Below are 7,223 nucleotides of genomic sequence, written 5' to 3'. Positions count from 1 at the left end.
GGCAAGCCTGAGATAAGGGACCCTTTAAAGTGTTGAATAACAAAGTTAGAAGTTAAAAGTGGTATTTTCAGTTGCTTAATATGAACGTGAAAGTTGAGCAATGACTAGGGAGGACCAAACGTTTGCTTTTGAATGGATGTGTTATTGAAACATATTGAATATTCTCTGGTATTTAGACTGCTAAAGAAATTAACAAATCAATCTTGTGAAAGGTGAAACAAGAGTTCTCCTTAGAAACAAGGACAGAGAAACCTTGGCTCACGTTCTTTAGGCATATTGCAAGGTGGGTCGAGTTCTTGGAAAAGGGCACCAGACTTGGAAAGTTGAAGGGTTAAAGAGAGGGAGACTCTAAACGACATTAATTGATATAGTGACTGCAAAATGAATTTTCACTCAGTGGAGCTTGAGAATAAGGATGGTTAGGAAAGGTCAGGGATTTTTTTCCTATTTTACCAAAGTGTCTCTATTAGTTGAAACTTATTAAAAACAGCATACAAGTGACTTAAGATCCTCTCCCAAGTTCAGCTTGAATTTCTGTCAATATGCCATTGCAATGTTGTTAGGTTTTGGTTTTGTTGTGTTGTGTCTTTTTTTTTTTTTGTTTGGTTTTGGTTGGGTTTTGTTTTGTTTGTTTATTAATATTTTCCCATTCATTTATTGTTGCACATTTTCGTCCCTAACCACCCCTCCCCCAAGTTCACTTTTCTTTTTGAAAAAAGAAAAAACAAATTTTTCATTGTTATACACACACTCCCTTCTCCCCCAGTCCACTTTACTAAGCAGCTCTTATTCTGGACTCTTGTCATGCAAATAATACCTAACCATATATTCCTTTTAAACAGTTCTCTCCTTCATCTGTTTCAGTGCAATGTACATCATTTATCCCCACATAACAACAACAACAACAACTTCTCAGGTTTTTTTTTTGTTTTTAATCTCTGGCAAGATTCCAACTTTAAATTTTTATCTTTTTTTTTTTTACTCAGATTTTACATTCAACATAATATCTTCCAGACATATCCATGTTGTGTAGTGTTTTATAAGCTCTTTGTTTTTCACTAGCCTATCTTAGGCCATTCTCATCACCTCTGATATAGTTGAGCCAATTGTTACAGTCTCTGTGTCAGCCTATTTGTTGAGGGTCTTCCTCTTCTACACAGACCCTTCCTTTTCTTTCTTTCTTTGTGTGTGTGTGTGTGTGTGTGTGTGTGTGTGTGTGTGAGTGTACCGTCAAATCAGATCTGACAGGTACAGGAGGAGATTGTCCCTCCTTTTCCCGGCAGAGCATCTGGTGGATTCGAACCATGTGCCTCTGGGATTGTAGTTGCAGTTCCTTGCCACTAGGTCACCAGAGCTCCCAGACCCTTCCTTTTCTACACTGACCCTTCCTCCACCTTTCCACCTGATGTCTTTCTCCAAGGACTTTCCTCTCCTAACAGCATGTTGAAATAAAGTGAAATGATTAAGGTTCACTATGCTTATCCAAAGAGCACTCACTTGGGTAGCACTTTTTTCAAGACAGAATTATTTGTTCTTTGGACAAAGACTAGAATATTCAGCAGTCTGACACCACAACTCAAATGTCATTCTTAGTGATTGTTCAACTTCCAGATGCATTCCAAATACTCAAAAAGACCATGGTTTAAGTCAGGCACACCTTAGTCTTTAAACTGGCATCCTGGCTTTTCAGCACTTTGGATGAGTCCTTGGCTGCAGGTTTTCTAAAAGTGATTAGTCTTTTAATTTCTTGACTGCTGGTAACAAGGGAACACTATTGGAGTTCTCTATTGTGGATCCAAGTGAGACAAAATCATTGACAACACCATCTATCCAAACTTAGGGAGGAAAATTACCTAGAATAATAGATTAAATATCTATTTCATGTCCTATTTTATTGAGTCTATATCAAAATTTGTCACCAATTAATTGCATTGTCGTCATGTGCTATCGAGTTGCTTGTAACTCATAGTGACCCTATGTACAATAGCCATATACCTTGCTCTATCCTTTTCCAGTCTCACTGTCTCCAACACACCTGTCCTCATTATGACAATGATGGAGTCAATTCTTCTCATTGAAGGTCTTCCTATATTGTATTGTCCCTCTACAAGGACTGATCCCTCTTTGCAACATGCCCAAAATATGTCAAATGAAGCTTCAGAATTCTTGCCTCCAAGGAGCAGCCTGGTTTCATCCTGGATGAACTTGTTTGTTCTCCTAGAAGTCCATGATATATTCAGTACTCTTCTCCAGCACCAAAGCTCAAAGGCCTCAACTCTCCTTCATTATTATTGTCCAGCCCTAGTCATTGTCCAGCTCTCTGATGCATAGTAAGTAATGGCAATGACCATGGCCTTTATCAGGCATGTCTTGGTCTCCAGACTGACATCGTTGCTCCTTAGTACCTTGGAGAGGACTCTGACAATGACTTTCCCAATGCAATTTGTCTTTTAATTTCCTGGCTTCTGGGACCAAGAGTGTTGATTGTAGAACCAAGCTAACTGAAGGTGTCAACAATCTCAATCTCTTCATTATCTCTCATAATGCTGCCAATGTGCCCAGTGATGAGAATTTGTTTTCTTGACTTTGAGCCTCAATCCATACTGAATGCTGCAATCCTTGGCCTTCTGCAATAAGTGCTTCATGTCCTCCTCAGTTTCAAAAACCAGGGTTGTGCTTTCTGTTTAATGCAGATAGTTGATGAGTCTACCTCCAATTCTGATTCCACATTTCTCCTCATAGAACCCAGCCTCCCGGATAATCTGTTTGGCATATGCATTGAAAAATATGGAGATAGGACACATCCTTGTCATACTCCCTTCCCAATTTTGAACCAAGTAGTGTTTCCTTGCTCTGTTCTGTGGACTGCCTCCTAGTCCAAGTATAAGTTTTGCATAAGTGCAATCAAGTGTTATTCCTATTCTTCTCAAAGTCAGCCACAGTTTACATTAGTTTAATATATTTTTTCAAAACTCTTTGCTATCACTTGTTATACATCAGAGAGTTGGACAATGACTAAGGAGGATAGAAGGAGAATTGGTGCCTTTGAGCTGTGGTGTTGGAGAAGAGTATTGAGGGTACCATGGACTGCTGGGAAAACAAACAGATTCGTCCTGGAAAGGGTTAAACCGGGCAGCTCCTTGGAGGCAAGGATTCTGAGGCTCCATCTAACACAGGGACAGCACAGGAGGGGAAAGCCCTCTATGAGGTGGATTGATTCACTAAGTGGGGTAATAGAGATGGGTGTATCGGAGACAGTGCGATTGGCACAGGACAGAGAAGAGTTTAGGGCTGTTGTACATAGGGTCGCTATGAGTCGCAAGCGACTCCATGGCACAAAGCAACAACAACAACTAGAATACTTTAGAAGCCAAGACCATTTGTAGCTATTAAAAAATATATAAAACCATAGAATTCAGATTTTTTTTCCTTTCTTCCAAAACTAAAACCACAATGTCGCTGGTGATTGTTTTTGTTATGTACTGTCAAACTGAGTACGACTCATAGTAACTATGAACTACACGTCTGAATTCTGCCCTACTCTATGCCATCTTCATCATCTCTGACATCCTTGAGCCCATTTCTGCAGTCACCATATCAATCCATCTCGTTTGTGTCTTCCTTTCTTTCTCTGACCCTCTAAGTATGATGTTCCTTTCTAAGGAATAGCCTCTGCTAGTGACATGCCTAATGTATGTGAGAAAAAGCTTGCCAATCCTTCCTTCCAAGGAGTGCTTTGGCTGCATTTTCTCCAAAACATACCTGTTCATCCTTTTGACAATCCAGAGGGTATTCTATATGCTGTTTTAACACCACAACACAAAGAGATCAATTCTTCATCTGCCAACATTATTCATTATCCAGCTCTCAGCCACCTAGCAAGGGATTGAAAAGACTGTCCTTAATCAGGTGTACCTTACTCTGATATAAACTGATATTCTTGCTCTTTAGCATTTTGGAGAAGTTATTGGCAGCAGACTTTTCTAGTGCAGAATGTATTTTGATTTTCTGACTGCTACTATCATGGGTATTGATTGTGAATCCTAGTAGTATGAAATCATTGGCAACTGCGCCCTTTTCTCCATTTATATGTGCTATGAAAGCCATAACAGCAAATACATAATTGGAAACAAATTAAGTTTTCAGTATTGATTACATAGATATTTGAATTCAAAGTCTTAAAAAAACAATTAATGGATACTATGGAGTGATTCAAATAATTATCTATATTTTAAGAGATATAGCTTCCTTATATAAGATGAATGAATATTGACTTAAAGTATTTTCTTCTTCCATGAAATCCTTAATCAGAAAAAAATTATCCTCATTGTTCTTCAGAAGAAAATCCTCCAAAGAACATACTTTTTGTTTTAAGAGACATAGGATGAAAAATGAAACATATTTCATCTTCATTAATTTTGCTGTATTTCATTATATTTTTACTTTGAAGTCCCATATAAAATCAATATATGTTAAAGATAAAAATACAGGTTTGATGAAAATTTATCTGGGCCTAAATACAGCCCTGTCCAACATAAAAAAAAATTGTTTTTTATACCTCTGAGTCTCAGATTCTTGATTCTGAAAAAGCAGATAATCTTTCCATCAAATGTTTTTAAAATTATTGTTTCATATTGTTTTGTATACAAAATTCTTATCCATTGTGTTTCATTTATATGCATTGTATTTCTCAAATTAGTCTTTTTGCATTGTGTTTCCCATACATTGTGTTTTATAAAATTAATAAGTACTAAGCCATGCATGATCACATATTTTTTAAAGGTTATTTAAAATAATGAATATAATGACCTCTAACAAACACACAGTAAGTGGTAAAAGCTTTTAAAAGTGCATACTAGATTATAATATTTGGGCATTTGCCTGTTCTTGCAACTAATTGCTAGCATGGGACTTAGATGTTTTATTTAAACAAGGCAAAAAGCCAACTGTTTTCAAATAATGACTTTTTTGAGGAGGAACGGGCTTTCATTTGGGGTTCTGCCAAACACTAGCACTTTGAAAACTGTCATTTTCTGATGAGGAAGATTTACAATTTTACAAGGAGGTAAGTTGTATTAGCTGGCAAGAATATGCACCCAGATTACAATAAAATTATCTTATGTCACTTTTCTTTATATTATTTTATGAATCGCAGTTTCTTTTTTTAAGATTATGGTGCCAAGTACTGAGATTCAAATGGACACATAAATAATTGATTTATTATTCTATTGCTGTCTGTCTTTTATAAACACAGATTCATATTTAAATAATGTAAGTTGTTGTTGTTTTATGCTGCTGTATTAATTATCACTCGTAGAGAGCTTATGCACAATAGTTCTGAACCCTGCCCTATCCTAAGCCAATCTCATTTTCTCCAACACATCTACTTTCCTTTCAACAGTCGCTGTGCCACTCCATTTCATCTGGGGTTTTCCTCTTCTGCACTGCCCCTCCATGTTTCCAAGCATGAAGTCTTTCTCCAAGGACTGGTTCCTCCTGGCTGGTTGTCCAAATTATGTTAGACCAAGCTTCAAATAATTGCCTCCCAGGAGCATCTTGGTTTGCATCTTGGTTTTACCCTCTCCAGAAGAGATCTGTTTGTTCTCTTGACAGTTTGTGGTATATTAAATACTCTTCTCCAGCACTACAACTCAAAGGAATTAATTCTTCTGTCATCCTTAGTCATTGTTCAGCTCTTTGATACATAGCATATAATTGCAAATATTATGAACTGGATCAGGCACACCTTAGTCTCTAGACTGACAGCATTACTCTCCAGCATTCTAGAGAAGTTCCTGACAGCATGTATTCCTAATGCAATTAGTTGTGGGGTTTATTTGTTTGTTTGTTTAGTTTCCTGACTGCTGGTGCGAAGGATGTTGATTGTAGAACCAAACAAGCTGAAATTATTAACAATCTCAATCTCTTTTCTTTCCACCATAGTGCTACAAATTGGTACAGTGGTGATAATCATTGTTCTCTTGATGTTGAGCTTCAGTCTATATTGAACACTGCAGTCCTTGATCGTCTGCTGCAAAAGTTCACATCTTCTTCAGGTTTGGCAAACAAAGTTATGTCAACTGCATAATACTGGTTGTTGATAAGTCTTTCTCCAATTCTGATGCTACATTCCTTCCTCCTCATAAAGTCCAGCTTCCCAAATGATTTGTCCCTCATATAGAGTATGAAGACAGGTCACATCCCTGATGCCCTCCTTTCCTGATGTTGAACCATGCAGTGTTCCCTTGCTCTGTTCTGAAGTCCAAATCCTGGTCCAAGTATATGTTTCACAGAAGAACAATCAAGTGTTTTGGGATTCCCATTCTCCTCAAGGTTGGCCACAATTTGTTGTGGTCCATACAGTCAAATATCTTTGCTTTGTCAATGAAACAAGATAGACATTTCTCTGGTACTCTGCTTTCAGGCAAGATCCATCTGACATTAGTAATAATGTCTCCAGTGCCATGGTCTGAGGTTCACAGGGTTTCTGGAGGCAAGCTATTTATGGAAGTGGATGCCACTCCTGCTTCCAGGCTTGTCTTAATCAGTGAGCTCTGCCAAACACTGTCCACCATGGGAGACTATTATTGCATTTGACACATCAGCCAGAGTGCTCTTTGCATACAAACATGATGAGACTTCAGTTCACATAGTTTCTGCACGTTGTTAGGAGGTGCTATTCCTTGGAGAATTACTACCATTACTGCCTCTGATACCAATTAGAGGACAGCTATAAGTGGATTCTAACTCGATGATACACAAAATATAATAAAAGAGAAATTTGTTTTTGTAAACACCTAGCCACAAATCTGTTTGCTTTCTCTGTTGATGGGACACATCAGGGATAGTGCAGGATGACACAGGATAGGGCAAGATTTAGACTTGTTAGAGTTGCTATGGATTATTGTTGACTGGATGTCACCGAACACCACACATTCTGGAGTTCAGTAGCATTCTAAAAGTGCTATCCACTAGTTACTTCTACATAACATAAAGTAGTACCTTTCATCTGTGGACAAAGGTTTTACCCGGCCAGAGAGGGAGGAAGGAGGTGTCACTGGGCAAGGTCACCTCGGATAACAGCAAAAGAAGGCGTCTTCCAGGCGTCTTCCAGGTCAGACCCAGCGAAACCCGGCCAGAGAGGGAGGGAGGAGGCGTCACTGGGCAAGGTCACCTCGGATAGCAGCAAAAGGAGGCGTCTTCCAGGTCAGACCCAGCGAAAC

The sequence above is a fragment of the Elephantulus edwardii genome, unplaced genomic scaffold (assembly GCF_000299155.1).
Source record: "Elephantulus edwardii isolate Elephantulus edwardi_28Jun2011 unplaced genomic scaffold, EleEdw1.0 scaffold00173, whole genome shotgun sequence".
NCBI classification, from domain to species: domain Eukaryota; kingdom Metazoa; phylum Chordata; class Mammalia; order Macroscelidea; family Macroscelididae; genus Elephantulus; species Elephantulus edwardii.
This window is presented reverse-complemented; position numbering follows the sequence as displayed.